Below are 22,306 nucleotides of genomic sequence, written 5' to 3' on the forward strand. Positions count from 1 at the left end.
CCTGAATCTCAAGTAACCTTTGGCACTGTACAGATGGGCCTACGGGGTGCTGTCATTACGTGTGAGGGGCGGCTACGATTTAGCCCAAATGGACAAATTAACAAGATTACTGTCACAAGGAAATGTAGAGAAATTGGGAAAAGACAGGTGATAGAAGTGATAGAAGGCTTTAAAGAATAACAAAGAGGTTAGAGAAACAGATAAACCACAAAGATGTAACAATGGGGCTGTGCAGACTAGCCATTAAGGTCAGCCTGAGAGCAGAGTCAGGGCATGGCATTCATATGATGCATGCCCCAGCTCTGCCTATGGTGGCATGATGCCACACGCTGCACCACATCGTGTGCAGTGTCGTGGTGCTCTTCTGGTGCTGTGTTTACACGACACAGCCCCAAAGAAGTGCCTTAAAGTCATGACATTACAGCTATCATGCCCTATTTAGGGTGCTTTTTGCAGCTCCTTTTTGCATCGTGGAAAGGCCAGATCGGGGCCATGGCATGCGGTTGCCGCAGCCCTGATCTGGCACAGCTGGAGGCAGCTGCAGGGGGTGGTCTGCACAGCCTGGATGTGAGAAAAGGAATAAAAAAATGTTACTTAACGGGTTAGGATTGGTAGCTACAATTTAGGAGGAAAATGTAAAGGATTATGAAATAGCACTGAAAATAATCGAATCTGTAAAAAAAGAAGTATACATTATCTCAGCGTAAGAAATACAGTTATCCCTCTAGATTCATGGGGGTAGGGGAACAGAAACCCATGAATATGAAACATTTTGAAATAAAGTAAGCCCCTCCCTATTCCTGTCCAATGCCTGGAACAGCTGCCCAAGGAATGGGAGATTCACCCAGCTCTTCCCCTGCCTTTAACCAGCTCTGGGAGTCAGGTAAAGAGACCGGAGGAAAGGGATGAGGAGAATCAGGGCCACCCGATGTCCTTCAGTCTCTTCCCAGAATTGGATAAAGGGACAAGAGGGGGATGAGAAGGAAGAGGCACAACTTGTTCCTGGCTGCTCCCTCCCTCCTGGGCTTTTTTTTCTCCACAGAGAAAAGCCCGATGGTGGATGAAGGAGTGCACACCAGTAGGCTTCACATTCATGAATAATCAAAACCACAAATGCTAAGTCTACTAATCTCAAGGGACAACTATATGTTATATGTTATATATAATGTGAAGTATGAAAGATTAAGAAATTTGTGTCAAATTTTTAGGATGAAATTTCATTTTACAAGGTAAGGTAGACAAGAAGTTAGATAACAGGAGGAAAGAAGAAAGTAAAGGTGTAAGTGTAGAAAGGTAAGAGAAAGTGAAATAGAAGGTACAGTGGGTGTGAACAGGAGAAAGGACATGTCAGGAGGAATGATCGATATGGGAGGGAAGGAGAAGAAGAAAAGTGGGAATGGAGGTGTGTGAGAGAGAAGGAATTGAAGGAGGGACAAAGAAAAAAAGGAAAAAGAAGGGTTATTGATAAAGAGAAGGGAAATTGGAAGGGGAGAAATAAAAAAAGAGAAAGAGATGTTTTAATTAAATATATAGTGATTAATGTCTTTTAAGAGTGATAAACCAAAGTGCATAGTGATGCGGGGAGGGGGGATTGTGTATACATTGTGTATAGTGTTGCGGGGGGGGGGGTTGTTGCATTTTTATGTTTATATATGACAACACTCAATAAAAATGACTATATAAAAAAAAAATACCTGTAACACATTTAATATCCCCCATGGTGTTATACACACACACACACACACACACACACACACACACACACGAACAGTAATATCTATTTCAATCTCAGTTCTCCTTATTTCTTAATATTTTTAACCAGTTATGTAAAAACTGAAATTTAGTAAAAGAAAGAAAGGGGGAGGGGAAAAAAGAAAGAAAGAAAGAAAGAAAGAAAGAAAGAATAAAAATAACTGTTCCAGGTGTTTTGGACTTCAGCTCCCAGAAGCCTCAGACATTTTTGCTTATGGTCTGGGATTCTGGGAGCCAAAGTCCTAAACACCTAGAAGGCTAGAGTTTGGGAATCACTGAATTTTAGAGGGGCCTATGATCTAAACCAGAAGTGAGACTCACATGGCTTTCGAGATGTTAAGAACTGCAACTTACACTATTCTTCACCATTGATTATGCTAGGTAGGAACTCATGGGACTTGTAGTCAAAGCCAACCTGAGGGTTGCATGATTCCCACCTCTGCCCTAAAGCATCACTGTATGGCACTGTATGGATTGTATGGCACCAGCTGTGTCAACAGGTAGACATGATTGCTACTTTAGGTAGCACAAATTGAGCATCAACCCGAGGTGTGCTATCACCTTGTGATGGGATGCCCTCACTTCCTACCTTGTTTTAGGTGTCAAAACCCTTAATAGCATAGAACATGTTAATGAATTCTTCCGTATTTCTATCTATTTATCTATCGAGGTGGAAAACTTTTCAGCTCAGAACACAAATAATCCCCACTAGCATTATGCCAGTTAAAATCCAGACAAACCATACATTTTATGGTCTTTTTCTTTCCATCTCTCTATCACAGCTCTTTCTTATATCATAGTTCTGCCTTTTCTCTCTCCCCTCTCTCTCTTTCTTTCTGGTCTCTTTAGAATGACATCTTTCCAGCTTGTTAAGAGCAAATTGCACATATAATGATGATTTTAATGATAGAGCTATCTTTGAAGAAGGCTTGCTTTCATAGTGCTTTTCCATTTGTTACTGCTGTTGCCAAGAAAGAAAGAAAAGAAAACCAAACAAGAAGAAAAAGGTATATAGTCATGGATTTATGAATCACGAGCACAAGCAATGCTATTTGCCATGAACTTGTCACAGTATTGTATGGCTGTAAGCATTGTTGACCCTCTCCTTGTATTGAAGTTACCATTTAACAAGCTATTTCCAACAGGAAGCTTTCAGAATTTATGGTGGCTGTATAGTGTAGTTCTGGCATCCTGTCTTATACCTTTTTGTGGAAAGTCTATCCTATATCTGTGTCCATGTGAGTAATAGCATAGCCAAACAAGCCAAAGGAGGTCATGAACAAACACATACGTAGATCAATTGTCAAGCAGCGGATTACACATCAAGTGATCTGACAAAGCTCCAGCTGTACAGATTCAGCTGCTCCATTTTGGCAATGCTAGAGTCATTAATAAAGCTGTAACACTGGGTTAGAATTCTGCAGTATGCGTGTGGGAGCAGGGTTGAAACAGTGAATACTATAGTTCACACAATTTCAATGATACACTTGACACATAAATATTGCCTATATTACAGTTCTGAAGTGAATAAACATACTCATTTGCCTTATAAATGGCAAGTCTAAGATTTCAAACATAGAAGATTCTCTCTGCATTTGTGATAGATGGGATAGCTGTGTTTTGCTCCTGGACAGTGAAATACTTCACAATGGTTTCTACAAAATAGAGAAAATATCCATATATAACAGTGCAAATGCCTTAAAATTCATCGCTGTCCTTTAATATGACTGGTATTGTGATGGAAGGAGGAGCAAGTTCTAAAAGGTTATCAAATTTGGCTGGCACAAATGGTGGAGATGTAAAATATAATAATAAAAAATTAATTTAAAATTGTTTATTATATTTTACAGGGATGGGATTCTGTGATATGGGATTGTAATGTTTTAACATGCAAGCCGCCCCGGTTGTCCTGGACAGAAAGGCGGGATATAAATAACAATTTTATATTATTATTTATGTTTATTTCAGTTGGTTTTGGAAGAATTTAACAAAATCTGAAAATTAACTCATTCTAGAAGGAAAGCACTTGAGGTTTTCAAAGTTCTAATGTTCAAGAAGACAAAACTGACAATTGTTCTATTGCTAAGTTCTATTGCTGTTGTGTGCCTTCATGTTGTTTCTTACTTATGGCAACCTGAAGGTGAACTTATTGTGGAGTTTTCTTGGCAAGATTCTTCAAAGGGGGTTTGTCATTATCAACCTCCGAGGCTGAGAGAGTGTGACTTACCCAGGGTCACCCAGTGGATTTCCGTGGTTGAGCCAGGATACAAACTCTGGTCTCCAGAGCCATCATCCCGCACTCAAACCACCACACCATGCTCACTTACAGAAAAACCAATTAGTAAATCTGTGCATCAGTTCTGTTTTGAAGCATTGCTAGACAGAGAGAGAAGTTAGTGTGGATGCAAAACAGCAACATCAGTCTGGCAATTATTTTTAAGATTAGTTGATATAGTTCATCCATTGAAGAAGCCATGACAGCAATTAAGCCACCAGGGTAATATATAAGCAGTGGGGAGAAGAGATGAACATTGCATAGACTGAAACCAAAATATAAATCAGACTCTAGTATTCATCCGCTGCTAGTGTTTGTAAGTTATAGCCTAAAACTGAGAGTGCCAAAGTGAGCCAGTGACATATTAAAATCCCAAGCACAAATAGGTACTTCAGATATTAAATGTTCCATATTATGGATTCCAGTCCTGTTGGTTTTTATCTCAGGCATTCCTGACTTATAGGCTAGTTTAATATTGCAAATGGAAAGTATATTCTTCATGGTAAGCCCATGGGGTTTATCTACAGGCTGACACACCATAGTGTTCACTGTATCCAAACTGGCTTCAATCAGCCTAACATGTCTAGATAAAACTTTAATTTGAAATTGTATGCAGTGGAGAATATTTGATGGGCCTTTACCCTTCTAAACTAGGCAGTTTCTGCCCTGGTAAGCAAAAATTTAACAATGTGAGGGTTTGATTGACGGCAGCTAAACAAAATCTAATTCTTAATTTATTAATTAATAACCATCTGATTCATTTTTTATTATTTCTGCAATAATTTATAATTGTGTAATATTATGAGAAATCATTATTTTGAATAATGTATGGGTTATCTAACTATTGGTTTGATTACTTAGGTTTGATTTATTGCTTCTATTCATTCTGCAGAATGTTTCATGCTATTTAACTCATTTATTTCCTCTTCTCCCAGCAACATATGAATAAGACAGAGACAGAGACAAAAGCTAAAATCAGGAACTGAGACCCTATAGTAGTGAACAACTTCTACAACTGTCCATTATGCAAGTGGTGTTACTTTCTCTGCACTCAAAGGGAGGTGCAGGGCATGGAGAAAGCTGCTCACTTGTCTTCTCTTTCTCAATGTCTGCCTTTGGCAGAACCCAAGTACTATGGGAGACAAAGCACTATGAGAAGGGTGTCTTGGTCAGTTGCTTGTGCCAATGGATAGATGATTGTCCAAGACACAAGCCCTATAGTCTTTTGGTTCCTCAACCTGGAGTCGGGCATCTGAGAAACAGACAGAGCTTGCAGCTTTCTCCCATTTGGTCCCCCCCCCCCCCCCGCACACACACACTTTTGTCACTGCTGTTGTCTTTGCCTGTTGATTCTTTGTTTAGCACTGTAGTTTAGGAGATTATGTGAAGTCGAAGGAATATGAAAGACACTGCAGACTGAGTCAGCCAGAAAAATCAGCAGAAGCAAACACATTAAAAACCATCCTGGGCGTAAAATGCTGTATAATTCTGGACCATGTTAACAACTAACAAGTTAGAATGGAAACCATGCACTATGAGGAAAGACTCAGGGAGTGGGGATGTTTAGTCTGGAGAAGAGAAGATTAAGAGGTGATATGATAGCCCTGTTTAAATATTTGAAGGGATGTCATATTGAGGAGGGAGCAAGCTTGTTTTTTGCTGCTCCAGAGACTAGGACCCGGAGCAATGGATGCAAGCTACAGGGAAAAGAGATTTCACTGCAACATTAGGAGGAACTTCCTGACAGTAAGGGCTGTTCAACAGTGGAACACACTTCCTAGGAGTGTAGTGGATTCTCCCTCCTTGGAGGTCTTTAAGCAGAGGCTGGATGGCCATCTTTTGGGGATGCTTTGATTTAGATTTCCTGCATGGCAGAATGGGGTTGGACTGGATGGCCCTTGTGGTCTCTTCCAACTCTATGATTCTAGGGAAGCCATTGAAATCCACAAGCATCTGGACAATCTTAACAGGAAATATGAAACCCTTAAAGGTAGCAAAGTTTGGTTATCAGTCCTGAAAAACACTAAAATCAAGACCCAGCAAAAGCAAATGAAAACCCAGGGTCAGGGGTTTTCTCAGCAGACAATGGATCTCTAATTAAACAGACACTAATCCTCTTTGTATATCTTCCCACCCTGAGGCCTTGCCATTCAACAACAGAACAATACACAGATTGACATGGAAATCACTCCTCCCTACCCAGGGTCACAAAATATATACATACCCCACTCACTTCCATGCAAGCATTCTCTGAAGATGCCAGCCACAGATGCTGGCAAACATCAAGAACAAACTCTTCTAGAACATGGCCACATAGCCCGAAAAACCCACAAAAAACTTAGGAGATAACTCTATATGTTGCTATTTAGCAGAAGTAATTGGCTAAACTAAAATTCCCAGGTTTGTGTAGGAGGCTGTGGCCATGACAGTAAAAGTAGTAAACTGAAACAATTAGATAATATAGATGCACTCTTATTTTGTCCTTTCTTGTCCTCTTCCTCCTTTCTCTCTCACTGCAGCTGTACTGCAGAATGAATGCAGTTTGACACCACTTTAATGGCCATGGCTGAATGCTATGGAATTCTGGGATTTATAGTTTTGTGAGATATTTGGGCCTTTCCTCTCAGAGTTCTGGTGCCACAACAAACTGCAAGTCCCAAGATTCCATAGGAAACAACAGTGGCAGTTAAAGTACTGTAGTGTCAAACTGTATTAATTCTGAGTGAGGCAGCAGTCCCCCCTGCCCCTCACATTGTGTCTTCTCTTTTTGCTCTGTTTTTTTTTCACTGGCTTCCTATGTCTCAAAACTCTAGCCACTCTCTTCTGCTGCTGGTAGTATTTAATCATGAAGTAAGGTGTAAGTAAGGCCCTAGTATTGGCATCTACTGGCATTTATAAAAAAAGGCCTGGATCAATGCCACAACTGGGGAAGTGGCAGAGGGAAGATTCAGCATACCCTAACAGAGGCTAACAGAATTTAGAAGTACCGTATTGTTTGGGAGGGAAGTTTTTGCTGTTGGTGTGTGCCTTCAAGTTGATTCTGACATAAAGCAACCTAAAGGAACCTACTATGTTTCCCTGGAAAGATTTGTTCAGAGGCTGAGTGGGGCTACCGTTGCCATTGCTTTCCTCTGAACCTGAGAGGATGCCCAAGATCACCCAGTGAGTTTCCATGGCTGAATGGGAATTCAAACTCTGGGCTCCAGAGTCCTATTTGAATACTCAGACAACCATACCATACTGCCTCTGTGTAGGAAGGACATGTAATATTAAATTACACATTGAAGGGAAGCTATTTATTTTGATAAATTTGCTTTGGGTTTTATTGTATGTTCTACGTTTTAGTCCAAATCATTATAAAATCAGACTGTGGCTTGCCTTTACCCTTTAAAGTAAAACCCTCCATTGCCATTGCCACCTCTTGCTGTAAAAATGTTCATGTAAAATGTGAGTTTCTACTTTTTCTCTGCCCTAAACCCAAGGAATATCATCCACCACAACAGGTTCTAATACCGTTGGCCCTGCAGATCCATAGTCTGCATCCATAGAGTCAACATCCATGGCTTGCAAATATATATTAAAAATTCCAAAAAGAAAACCTTAGTTTTGATTTATATATATTTATATTTGATTTTTATAAGAAACCACCATTTTACTGCACCATTTCATATAATAGGAATTGATCATCCACTGGTTTTGGTATCCAGAGGAGTCCTGGAACCAAACTTTTGTGGATACCAAGGGCCCACTGTATTTATTTATTTAATCTGTGTTTTTCCCCCTAGTACTGCTAAACATAAATACAAGAGAGATCATGAGCTCTTAGTTTACTGAAGAAAGCTTCTACTTCCATGTAGCCTTGGACTGAAAAAAGGAAAGCAAAAATTAAATCTGTGATAGTTTCACTGGGAAGCCATTTTCTGATCATAGTTTCTTGGCTTCCTCTCCCTGCATTTTAAAATGTAAAATGCTAGCATCAACCATCTTGCCTAATACATGTTTTATTTGGGTTAATGAAATAATGATTATGAAGTCCTTGGCTCTCTTAATGCACTGTATAAATGATGGATATAATTTGTATAAATGATGCATATTCTTTTAATGGTTGATATTAGAACATATTGACTGATTGTGTAAGTAAAATGGAAACCCTCCAAATGCTTGGAGTTTTACTGAGAGGAGAATGATAGAAAACATGAGCTTTTTTCTTTTTTAAAAAAAAAAAATTTAAAGTGTTCAAACTACTCCTTTTAAAAAAAGCTGGTGTATTGTTATAGATTGAAATATCATTGAAATATTACATTGGTGTACCACATCATACATTACCTAAACACAGTAATACACACAGAGAGAGAGCATGCCAGCCCTCCATATTCATGGTCTTGACATGGTTTTGATTATTTGCAAGGTCAAGGCTGCTAGCCCAGGCATTCCTCCTCTTCCCTCCCAGGCTTTTCTCCCCAGGAGAAAAAGCCCAGGAGCAACTCCCATCTTTTTATCAGCCATCCAGGCAGTGATCCAGCCAGGAAAGGGAAGAGGTGTCTCCATCCCCTAAGTCCTTTTGCCTGCCCCATTGCTCTCTGGGTGGAAGGGAAGGGAATGGGAAGGGAACGGGGGAAATGTATGTTATCACGTGGAAGAATGCCGCTGATGCTGCAGGAGTACCCAAACAGTTCTCCACCCGGCCCACGGCAGCCAATTTTGAAGGATTCAGAATCATTCTTCAAAATTGGCTGCTGTGGGATGGATAGGAAACTGTTTGGGTACTCCCGGTAGCATCAGCGTTCTCCAAGTCCCGCGAGATAAACTTACATATTTCCTTCTCATCCTAAGCTTTATCCCTATTGAAGCATTTCTATCTAGCCATCCATGAGTGATTTCAAATCCAATCAATGCTTTCTCACTCCAAAGTTAAAGCCCATCAGCCTTTCTGGAGTCCTATTGCCAATACCAAGGGGAGGCCACCAGGTCATTCTTATACTGCAGGATAGCACCATGTACCCCTCGAAGTGCAAGAGAGGATATAAATATCTACCCTACACGTTGTCAGTTTGCTGCTACAGACCAAAACTGTCACACAGGCCAGAGCTCTGCTCTCTGTATAGCCCTCGGACTCTGCCTGAGCTACTCTCCATCTTCTATGGGCTCCCCTTTCCTGGTCAGGACTGATAATTACCACCCCTCCAATTCCTAATTTCTTGCTCTCCAACCTTTCACACCTTTCTTTCTGTATGGTTCTTAAGGTTGCAGTGGATTTGCTTGTTTGCATGCACCTTTGAACGTTTCTAAATAATGCCATTTTATTTATTTGAAACTGAAATCCCTTTGTAGCGAGTATACATAGATGAAAAAGCTCCCCTTAAGTAATCCAACCTCTTGCAGGCCTCCTATTGAGTTAATCATTCCCCCAAATATCAAGGCGATTCAGTCAGTGTTGGTGGGGACCCCAAGTCCCCCCACCTTTTGGGGTAACTCTTGCTATAAGTAATACTAAATGTCCAGAGGGCCTCCAGAGGAAAATAAATCCAAATGAGTGGGAATTGCAAGTTGATAATAATAATAATAATAATAATAATAATAATAATAATAGGATTTAATCTGGGTGGCTTACAACAGAGGGGATAATAGGTAGTTCCCTGCCCTCAGGCTTACAATCTAAAAAGACACGACACAAAAGGAGAAGGGAATGGTGAGGGGGGAGGGGATCAGGTCCAGCATTCTTCTCTCCCTCTGAGGCCTGGACCAAGGCAGATGGACTGGAGGGAGGGCTCTTCTTCAGGCTAGCCCTGATGGAGCTGGGCCTGCCTGGTCAACTCCCTCGCAGGCCGGAAGATGACAGTTATGGAGGGAGGAGTCTCTTCTTCCAGGCTAGCCCTGATGGAGCTGGGCCTGCCTGGTCAACTCCCTCTCAGGAAAAGTTAATGCATGAGTAACTGCTCTACATTCATGCCTGAATATTTTATTGGAAGGTGACTGCCATTGCATGGAAGCAAGTAATGCTCAGGTGACTTTAGTTAGTTTGAGCATTGCTCAAAGATAGACCCTGTCCTAGTCTGAGGATGTAATTCTTTGTACCTTTATAGCACAAGTTATCCTTCGTCACTCCTGCTGTGATAAAAAAAAAATTCAAAGGGATTTCTAAAAGAAAAAAAAATGAAGCAAGCACCTTACTGGGTGCTCCTATTTTTCAAGATACTAGACACCTTCCTATCCTTAGGGAAGTCTTTGCTATCATGTAATGTGATGCAAATTCCAGGTTACAATTCCACTTGAAGGAAATAAAAATTGCCAGAAACTGGTAAACAATGGTAAATATATATTCCAGCCTCAACACACATCTCTGCCATAAGGCTGATCAATCTACTATTCCTTTCTCTCAGACCTATTTCCAACCCTAGCAATTCTGTTCCTTGCCTTTTAATTTTTTACCGTCTTTAATAATCCAAACAAATTTTATCAAGGGCAACATAAAAACCAGTCTGATGAAAGAAAGGAATGACAAATTAATCGGCTTTCAGCAAGGACATACAATAACAATGTTTGCAAAGGAATACTTTAAATGCCTGAAGTATTTCACCTCCTCTTCTTCTCATATGTCATGAGAAAATGTGAACAATAATTAATTGCATACCTTTTAAATGATGGAAGGTGTGCTTTCCTTCTTCAGTTTGTAACTGTGGTACAAAAGAGTGAAAAATAAGACAATTTCTCAGAACAAATGGGCATAGAAAATTGTCCAGTGGCATAAAATTTAAAGATATATATGGCTGTACTATCTATGATTCATTTTAAATAATTTATGAATATTTTTATGCTAGGTTTTCTAACGCAACATAGATATAATCTATAACTTCCCTATGGCACTTTAAATATATATTTAAAATAACATGATTCACATTGACTTTATGGGAGAAGGCATGGCCTTTAGAAGGTGGCACTTTTATACCAAACCTGTGAAGTCACTTTTTGGGATAGGGAGTAAAGTATGCTGCAATTGTTTCAATTCTCTTTTCAAAATGGAGCATCTGACTGCAAGAAGAGGGAAATGAACATTTCCAATAGAGAAGGGGATGATTCCCAATAATGGTTTATTTAATAGATAAATACTTCCAAATAGGAAGGAATATTCCAAAATATTTGAAAAAAAATGCCAAAAATGAGTGTTAAGTGTTGAGAAACTCTCAACAAAGAAATTCTTGGCCTGACAAGAACTTTTGCAATTTCAGACTTATTCTGCACAACACTCACACTTTGTTTTTTGCACAGGAAACACCAAGAAACAGCATTGCAGCAGTATGATTTTCTATCCAGAATGTGCTGTTTTCTGTGTAAGAAAATGTTGTACTGGATAAATCCCACACTGCAAATAGTTTTCAAAAATGGCAGAGTTTTCAAAGGCATTCTTGCAGTGGGAAGAAAATTGATACAATTAATTGTTTCTTCCTTTGAGAGCAAAATTAATGAAAAACAACATCCCTATTCTTGTTATGGCAAAGAAGAAAGAAAGAAAAAAAAAAACCCAGCAGATTGTGCAATGATCTTACAAGACCCTGTTTGGCTATGAGATCCAGGAACAACATTTGCATGCTGTCTTCTGTCCAGTCGTTGAAAGATTTGGCAGTCATCAGATGGCATTTATCCATTCTGTGTCATATTACTACCAGAATCCCTCTGAAGACCCTTGGTAACTATCTTCATTTACTTTAAGGTGAGATCTGAATATTTCACATTTGGGGAAGGACCACAGATAAATGGTAGAAAATATGCTTTGCATGCAAAAGGTTGCAGGTTCAATTCTTGGTATGACCAAGAAAGGCTCAAACAATTCCTCTCTGAAAATGTAGCGCACTGCAGCCTGAAAACAGTGCTGAATGAGAAAGGCCAAGAGAATGACTTAGTATGAGATTTTTTTCCCTACGTTCCTGTTTATATATAAAAATACTTCAAATCTTTATGAAATGGATTTTCAGTTAGGAATCAAATAATAAAATAAAAAAATGTTATCATCATGCCGTGAAATAGCACCACAGTGAGGGACTTCTGGAGAAAATGGCTTCAATCTAAATGTTTGGCCCAAATGGAATAAACTCACTGACGCAAATGTGAACTTGGTAAATCAACACTTAGGAAAGTGCCATTGACTCTGTCTGTCTCCTCCAGCTGGATCTAAGAACTGGATTTAGGTAAGTGAAAATTGCCAGTGAACACCTGGAATGACAAATGCTGTGACCAGTACTAAGATGAAATGTAGGCTACAATACAGTAAAAGGAAAAATGGGATAAGCAATTTGTGGGATTCTTCTTTTGCCTCTAAAACTACCCCAGTGTTAAATAGAAAGTTGTCTTTGAAAAAATATTTAGCAGCTGAAGCTTATTTTTAACTGGCGAAGCAAGAGACTGAAGGTGGAAACTAATGCATGAAAAACAGGTGCTCACCAAGAAAGCAATGGCACTTTCACTAAGTTACACAAGATTTTCCAAGGCTCTTTCTCACTGGGTACATTGAAAGAAGAAAGAATCAAGTGGTCCCCAAATATTTGGAATCTTGAAGGTTAAAAGTAGAATCCTCAACACAGTGTAGAAACACAGCCAGTGCGGAAGCTACATCACATGTGTGCGTTTCTGTACTCAGAAGCTGATAGGATAAGGCTGCCTATTTCTCTACTATCTGTCTTCAGGGAATCAAACTGTGTGTTTTGAATAGTATACTTTTAAAATTTTGTTATCTTTTATTTTTAGAAATAACATACATTATAGCTACCTAGCACAAATATACCTGGAATTAACTGTCTGAACTTTATCTGGGTGAACCCCTCTTTATGGCCTCTTGTACCTCCAAATGGTATGTGGATGCTGAATTTAAAAAATAAAATAAAAATCCAACTTTGCCTTCTCAAGGAACTTTGATGGGGGAAGACTGGTGATCCAGATTCTTGAATCTTGTTAACCCTGATCAGAATGGCTTTGGTCTGGATTGATCTGCAACAAACTGAGCAGCACTGAGTAGTACAGCAGCCTTGTGAAATGGGATGGGAATTATTAATTTGAAAAGACAGAATGATTGAACATACAGATGTGAAACCACTGAAGATATAATCACTGGATGTATCCTCAATCCTTAAGAATGGACCTTGAAATGAAAGATTCCAGAGTTGGTGCTGGGATAAATAAAGAAACTATGTGGTACCATTAGTCCTTTAGTAATTATGACAGGAAAGCACTTGTTATGTTTTAGATGACATGCACACTGCACAAAGTTATCCTGGAGTGGCTTCATGACAGTTGAATAGGAACCACCTCAAAGCACTACATAAAGCAATGATTCTAGGAATTATAGCATATAATATCTTTTGGGAAGTTCTTTGTTCTGTCATAGAAGTCTGCAAGGAGAGTCTATTTTATAGGGAAAAATAGTAGCCACTAAATTGTACCCCCAGTTCAGTGTTGTCCACCTCATAGCTTCTCATTGGCCTGCTCTTTTCAGCTTTAACTACCTCATACTTTTCCCCGAAGTGCTTCATAATTTGAACATAGAGAGTAATACTAAGCATATTGTAAAAGCTTCAATTTCAGTATCTCAATTTTTAAAAGATAGTCCCATTATGAATGGCTGCCCTAAGTGGTCATAAGGACAATTTAGCTTTAATTTATTATTTCCCTTAGTGTCCTTTAGGAATATTGGGATGACAGCACATTCCCATTCATCTTCATAGTAGCTGCTGAGAAATGTGAAGGTTGTCTGTAAAACAATTTTCCTATTTAGCTCAATAACCACTTAGCAGTTTTAGCTACCTTCTCATCTCAGCAGAGTCACAAATCTTGTATCTCATAGTGTGTTATGAACCAGTATATTAAAAGCACTATTTTAAAAAAAAGCAGGGATAAAACCTACGTACTGTGATGCAATCCATGCTACAAAGATCTTACTACTTGTATATGCTGTCAATCCATCATTACACTTTGGAAGGGGGGGCAGTAGCTTGTGTATTTTGTGAAACTTTGGCGCATTACAGAGTGCCGAAAAGCGGCGCTCTGCCTGCGCCGTCATTAGCTGCGCCGAGAAGCCCCAGCGGCCAAACCGCGAGGCTTCTCGACACAGCTAAAAAGAAGCGCCAAAATGGTGCTTCTTCTTGCGTCACAGAAATGACGCAATGAGGCACCAATGGCACACTCGACACGTCATCTTCACGATGCTATGTGCGGACGCTAAGCGTCTGGCACGTAAAAACGACCGCGCCCGTGTGTATAGGGCGCGGCCATTTTTACGCCCCCGTCACGTACTAGGGGTGAGGCCGGTATGGACTCTAGGTCCTCGGCCAACCCCTAGCATGTGACGGGGGCACCGCAAAGGTCCGTGCGGAATGGGCGATTGCTATTCCTTAGAAGCTTACTAGGAGTTCCATCATCTAGTGAGATCAGTAAAGATACAACACAGTTAGACCTTGATTGTAGAGATTCCTCTGAAAATTATAATCCCAAATCCTGGATGTTCTCTGCGTCCACTCTCAGGTCTGCTCTATTTTCAGGCAATGACCTGAGTAGACTTGGATAAAGCTTTTTGGGCACTGAGAGTGCTTTTTAGTCCAATACAGAATACTCAAGAATTCTGCCGTAATCAAGTCTTTGTAAAAATTGAAAAGTTTGAATAGTTGATATTCTGCAGCTGTAAAAAAGTAAAAATCAGTGCTAGGAATAATTATTAAAGGGACAGAAAAAATAATGGAAAGCTGTAGTGTGGGACATCTGGAATGGTGTATGCAATTACAATTATTCATATCAAAATTGACAGTATGGCAGAAAGTGCAAAAAAAATGTTGAGTATATTGTCCTGGTAACTAAATAATCCTCCTTTCAGGAAGTTTAGAACATTTGGCATTTGTCTCTTCCAACTCTCTGATTCTATGATTCTATTCTATGATTAATTTTGTGGGGGAGCAAGTAAGGAAGAATATGGTAAAGGTGTGTGGCATCATACATGGTGTGGAGGCAATGGGGGAAAAGTTGTGTAACCCCCTCCCCCTCATTTCTTATAATAGTAGAAGTCAGGTTCAATAGTACAATTCAAACTGCCTGACTGTCATTTCAAGGACAGACAAAAGAAAGTATGTGTTCACACAATAAATAATTCACTTGTAGAGTTGGCTGCCACAAGATGTAATGGCTGCTGGCTTTGATGGCTTTCAGAAAGGATTAGGCTTGTTCATGAAGAATGAAACTATCATTGGACATAATGGCTCTTTTCAAATTCCAGGTTCTCAAATATGCCTCAGTGTACTAGTTGCTTGTGAAGAGCAGCAAAAGTAGGCTGTCAATTTCAAACCCCACTTCTGGGCTTCCCAGAGTCCTTTGGTTTGACCACTGTGTTAAGCAGAGTATTGAAATACAGAAAGGCTTGATCTGATCCACCAGGGTTGTAATTATGTTAAAGCCATTGCCCTAGAATCAAATGTGGGAGTTTAAAATATTGCTGGCTTTGTATCTGTGGCCTGGTACAGATGAGCTAAAAGTGGTGTGGCGCCACCGATACTAGTGTTCGGGAGCATGCAACAACTGCACGCTCCTAAACCCTAGTACGTACGGGCACCATCATGACTGCGTGGCCTGCCCACATGGGGTGCACATCCATGATGCAAGCGCTGCACAGTATCTATATGTTGCTGTGCTGTGTTTGCATCACTGATGCGCCACAATGTGCTAATGGTGCATTTGTGGCATCAGGCACGCACTCCTAAAAGAACCTGGTTTTTCCAAGTTCTTTTAGGTGTGGAGGGTTTGGCTGCTGCTCCGTCCCTTGGGAGCCGAAAGGGGTGGCTGCAGACCGCCCTTTCAGGGTGGTCTACAGCCCCACAGTGCAACTATGACAAGTTGTCCTAGAAACTCCAACCTTGTAACATGTTGTATCCCTTCCACTGTTAGCAGCACTATCAGTGCAGGACTTCAGGGCAGTCATAAAGGATACACTCTAGCACTGAAGAGTAGCATGGATTAGGACCTGCTGAGTGCTCAGTGGCTCAGAAGGGTTGTTACGGACAAAACATTTGCCTGTAGCATGGCACCCCTTTGCCAATTTGGCAATTTGCTCTGTTCCACAGCAGTTATCTATCATGCTGTATTTCACAATGCCTGACACAACAGCATAATGTGTACCTACTTTAGCAAACACAGAGACGTAAATACTACAGCTGTAGCCTTTGAAAATTGTGGTTAATTTCATAGGAAACTACCTGACACATTTATTGTTTTTCTTTCCCTCCAACATGTTAAAATGTGAAATAAATTGTGTTTGGCATTACAACGGATTTTGTTTTATTAGCGTCTTCAAAGGAGAAGAAAATACACATCCTGTGTCATAAATAAACAACCTAAGAAGTACTCTTTCATTTATCACACGCTGACCAATCAACTACACAGCAAGTCACCCAAGTAAAAAGAAGCATTTGAAGAGCTTTATAAAGTGTGCTGTTTAACCACATATGATTCTTATCGCATTACTGTCTGGAAAATCACAGCACACTCCTATCGGTTTCCTTTGTTAAAAGGGCACACTAATAGCTTGATTTAAACTCGGTGGTTATAAAAAATGCCTTTGCATTTGGAAGGCATTATCTATCTTTGTCAAAATGTATGCAGACGTTCTCTTGGGATTTACATCAGACTGGCCTAAAATGGAAGGGAGCAAGGACCCGAATTATCTGTTTTTCTTGCTCAAAGATATAGTTCTAAAGAGAGGTTGGTGTTAAGGGAGAAAGGACCTGCTGATAATGTTACTGCACAAGTGTCATTTCTTTCTCCTGTCCAAGAACAGAAACATCATATTAGGCCAGGGTCAGGCAATTTGGTGTCCTCCAGATATTTTGGACTACAGTTCCCATAAGCCTTAGCCAATATCGCTAATGATGTTGTAGGAGTTGTAGTTCAAAGCATTTAGAGAAAACAGATTGCATATCTGGCACTAGGCTGTCCATCATGGGTCCAGAGTTACAGATGATGTGCTGAAGGTCATATTGAAACTTATAGATTTGCCACCAAGCAACTTAGAGATGGAGTGTATCACATGGAAGAGTACAGGTATTGAATGGAGCCTTGCACTTCCAAATCAGGCCTGTTTGGAACTCTGGATAGTCATTCAGTGTAGATAATACTGAACAAGATGGTCCAGTCATATGACTCAGTGTAAGGCAGCTTTCTCCATCCATGTCTTTTGTTTCTTTTCTCATTATTCTAAAATGCTAGCAAAACCTATCTCCAGAGAAACATCTCATTCTACCTGTTTGATTTTTAATGCACCACATTATTTTGTCTTGCAACTTGAAACACTGTATTGATAACCTGCACAACCAAAATGTTCTTTTTCAGTGAATTATTGGCAAAAAGACAGGGGCAATTTGTGGTGTGGTGTTTTTTAAACTATTTTAGGAGAACTTGTCTGCTTCATTTAATTGCATCCCCCTTCTCCCTTTTTATTATTGCAAATCTTTGGCAAGCTTCTGCAAAGGGGGAACCAAACAATGAAATGCCATTTAGTAGGCACTCACTGTGTTTCGATAAACACATTGCTCATTCTCTAGAAATGATGTGTAAAGGCCACAAGTAACTACTGAGCATTTTATACAGCCCTGTTCAGATCCCTTCTTAGTGATTACCATGTATTAAAACACCTATTAGCAATAATAGCCCATAAGCAGAATACTAAGTCCAAATTAATGGCCAGTGAAAATTAATGGCCTATGGCTTATTCCAACTGGTAATTAATCCCTTGGCATTGTTCAATGTCTCAGTTTTTATTGTTTATTTTTAAAGAGCTGTCATGGTGGTGATGCTTGTTTTCTTGCAATCTGACAATGCTATCCAGTGGACTAGGCTGGGAGAGAAAATAGCAAGCTGCAGTTACTAGGTCACAAGTTTAGAGTCCTGCCAGCTCTAAATAGGAGTTGACTACAGTGAAATAATGAGCCATATTTAGAATTAACAAGGGCAAGACAGTGATTTGATGGTAGACGAGTGAGAATGCATTCTCCAAATTGGTCTGTCTATTGCCTTTTCTTTCCATTTAATGGAGATAGCATGGTTCATTGGCTTAGTGGGGTGGTGGACATCAATCTTTGGTTCTCTAGATTTTGGGTTTCAACTTGCATCATGCCTTTGATCAGATTGATAGAAATTTGAAATTAACAGCATTTGAAGGCCCATGGATTACCTAGACTGGCTTTAAATTGCCCCAAGGTTTTATTTATGTAGCAAGGGACTATAGGAAGTCTGTTTGTTGGATTTATGTAGCAAGGGATTGTAGGAAGCCTGTTCCTTCTGCTCATATATGACAAGCCTTATTTTTCATCTGTAAAAACTGCCCTTTTGGCTATGAATAAGCAAGCCCTTTTTGGAGTATTTTTCAGAAAGACATCCCTTTCTGACAGACTTCTCCTTATAATGCCTTATCCTCAACCTTGTGACTATGTTTGGGTAAGAAAGGCTGTCCATTCCATGCTTTGGAAACATGATAAACAGGAAGTGGTGATGGGGACACTACCTGAACATTAATCTGAATTGTTGATTAATAATGGAGAACCTACTAAATCATAGGATTATGGTAGTGATCACACAAAGATTTTTGGTTCAGCTGTTTTGATGACAGCAGAACAAATGTCCCATTATCTTTCCAAGGGGACTGGGTCTTTATATTTAAAAAGAGGTGGTGGAAAGAATAGGTTCCTTTTTTTAGTTTTAAGAAAATTATTCAGTATCTTTGAGCTGACATAAATCACTCTGCTTCTTTCCTGCCATGTTTGCAGAGGAAAGATGTGGTTAACTTTAGATCAGGTGGCCAGGTGGGGCTTAGTTTTTAAACCTTTTAAAAGCCCTTTGGCAGCTTTGTGTCACTGTAGTGCTCCCCATATCCTTTCTGCTGCATTTGGAGTCCAATGCCTATCTGTGTTGTATGCTCAGAAATGTGACTGAGAGAAAAGGAGAAGTGTGAAGTCGAAGGCTTATATAGCTTGCATCTATAGTTTTTTTCTGAGTTTTTTGGGTTATGTGGCCAGCCATGTTCTAGAAGAGTTTATTCCTGTCGTTTCGCCAACATCTGTGGCTGGCATCTTCAGAGAATGCTGGCATGGAAGGGACTGGAGTATATAGATATATTATGTGACTCTGTGTAGTGAGGAGTGATTTTCATGTCAACGTGTGTATTGTTCTGTTGTTGAATGGCAAGACCTCAGGGTGGGAGGATATGCATAGAAGATTAGTGCCTGTTTAATTAGTGATCATTGTCTGTTGGGAAAACTGTTTGTTTTTTTTTCCATTTGCATTTTGCTGTGTCTTTCCTGTTGAAGTTGTCTTGGTGTTTGTGGATTTCAATGGCTTCCCTGTGCATTCTGACCTGATCGCTGTTGGCATGGTCTAGAATTTCAGTGTTTTCAAATAGCATTTTATGCCCAGGGTGGTTTATAATGTGTTCTGCTACTGCTGATTTTCCCTGGCTGACACAGTCTGCAGTGTTTCTCATGTTCCTTGATTTGTGTTTGAACACTGTGTTTGGTGGTCCCTATGTAGACTTGTCCACAGCTGCATGGTATGTGGTAAACTCCTGCGACTGTGAGAGTGTCTCTCCTATCCTTTGCTGAACATAGCATTTGCTGGATTTTCTTAGTTGGTTTGTAAACCATTTGGAGGTTGTGTTTCCTCACCACCTTTCCTATTCTGTCTGTGACTCCTTTGGTGTATGATAAAAATACCTTCCCTTTGGGTGGTTGTTTGTGTTCACTCATCTGGGTTTTTCTGGGTCTGGCAGCCCTTCTGATGTTTGAGCTGGAATAGCCATTAGCTTGTAGAGCCCAGTCTAGGTGCTTCAATTCATCTTCCAAGAAGTTGGATTCACAGGTCTGTTTTGCCCGGTCTACCAGTGTTTTTATTGTGCTTCTTTATTGTCCTGGGTGATGGTTGGAGTTCTTATGCAGGTATCTGTCTCTGTGTGTAGGTTTTCTGTATACTGTGTGGCCCAAACACTGGTTCAGTTTGTAGATGACCAGGACATTCAAGAACTGTAATGTTCCTTCCTTTTCATTTTCCATTGTAAATTGGATGTTTGGGTGGATGTTGTTCAGATGTTTCAGACAGATCTTCTTCTCCATGGGTCCAAATGGTGAAAGTGTCATCCACATATCAGAACCATGTTGTGGGCTTTTTTTTGGTGCTGTTTCCAGGGCTTGCTTATCTTATCTTCTGGATTTTGAAAAAATATTGCCGCAAACCATCAGCTATTGCAGTTTAGCTATCACAGGGCTAAGAGGGCTTCCCATGGCTACCCCATCTGTCTGCCTGTAGAATCCATTGTCCCACTGAAGTAGCTTGTGCTGAGGCAATGTTCAAACAGGGCTGTGATGTCTTCTGAAAAAAAATTGCCGGATGAGTACCATGGTGTCCATTATGGGGACTTTGGTGAACAAGGAGACCACATCAAAGCTGATTAGTATGTCCCTGGGTTTAAGTTCGAGATTGCTGATTTGTCTTATGAAGTGGGCTCAGTCCTTGATGTAGTGGAGAGTTTGCCCTATATGGGTTCGTAATTGTGTGGTCAGAAAAGGAGGTGTGTTGTGGTACTTTGGAGCTTCTGTGAGTCATTTAAAAGTGTTGGAAAGATTCTCTGTCCCCACCATCTCAACTTCAACTTCAGCGACATTTTATTTTAATAAAGCTCAGCAAATCATTTCAGTTCCCTGCTTTGGCTGTAAATCAGTATAGCCCCCCCCCCCCCCCCCCAAAACACATTTTTCCATCACCTGAACATCTATCTTGACCATCTTCTGATTTATTCCAACTGGTCTTTCCTCCTCTGCCAAGACTTCGAGGTTATGTTTATGGCATAGTGTATGCAAACAGAATGTCATATTTTCACTCACTCTTTCTTGTTTCCATGTTCATGGCAGCAACCAGTAAACCCCTGAGCCTAAGGGTGAATCTACATTCTATATGATGGAGCTACTGCACTTAAAGTGGTGTCAAACTGCAGTGTAGATGCACCCCCATAACACAATCAGTTAAGTATCCAGTAAGCTTTTTTTTATTTCATAACTTAAGTGTTGTGAAATGTTTGTTGTGCAATGAGAATGCCTTCTTTCAGCCTCATACCAGAGAATTGACTAGTGTCACTTCACAGGTCTATAACACATGGATTCGTCTCTAATAGATTTGTTGCTGGAATGCAACCAATGTGAACTGTTCTGCTGAATTTCTCTGCTATCACTTCATTTCTTTCAGCGGAAACTTGTGCCATGAACAGCATTATAGGACATCTTCAAATATTTTTTAGAATTAAGAGCAAATACCAACTATTTGAATTTAATATGATTCAGACCAATTCCAATAAAAATAAATTCTAGTAATGGCATCTTTTTGGTATGTAGTGAGAACACTGGATGTGCAACATACTTTGTTCCTTCATTGACTTGTATTCTCTGTTTCTGAGTGTCTTGATAATATCTGTAACAGAATTAATGAGTAAAGATTTTTGTAGGTTTTTTGGGCTATGAGGCCATGTTCTAGAAGAGTTTATTCCTGATGTTTCACCAGCATCTGCCAGCATCTGTAGCTAGCATCTTCAGAGAATGCTGGCATGGAAGAGAGAGAATTCATGAGTATTGCTATGACAGGAGTCCTACATAAGCATTACATGAAAGAGCAAACCGAGTATGAAGGGTATGCTGAATCATACACAGTCCTTGGGGAAAATATTTGGAAATGTTATTTCTGATTTTGAGTTGTAGTCCAACAGAGTTATTTATCCCACCTCTGGTGACATCCTAAATCCGTACCCTACGACATTTCACAGAGAAAAACCAAGACACATGTGGCCAAGCAACATCAGAGTGTAGTCATGATGACAAAAGTTATCCATGGGGAAGAACAGACAGGCTGCGAGTGTTGCAGCAGTATGTTTTTGTCTGACTATAGGGAAGAATGAATTAATTAAGTGCAACCTACTTTTGCAATTTGAATTCAGCTTGCAGCAGCTCAAGTAAACAGGTGATGAAGAGGGAACGTGGGAGGATGAGAGAGAAATGGGAACATTTTAAAAGCAGTTGAAAAACTGGGATGACAGAGGCTTAATCGGGACCATCCCTGCCAAATTGGGATGATTGGATGGTATGCTCAAACCATCACACAATCCTTCCTTTATCCTGTGTGCTCATGGAATTTTTTTGCAGGACAGAGCCTGTTCTGCTCATGTAAGTTTCTCTATGCGACTTAGAAATAAAATCTACAGACCCTACCTGAGCAGAAAAG

This window comes from Sceloporus occidentalis, unplaced genomic scaffold, assembly GCF_023333645.1.
Source record: "Sceloporus occidentalis isolate IW3139 unplaced genomic scaffold, rSceOcc1.0.p SCAF_5, whole genome shotgun sequence".
NCBI classification, from domain to species: Eukaryota; Metazoa; Chordata; class Lepidosauria; order Squamata; family Phrynosomatidae; genus Sceloporus; species Sceloporus occidentalis.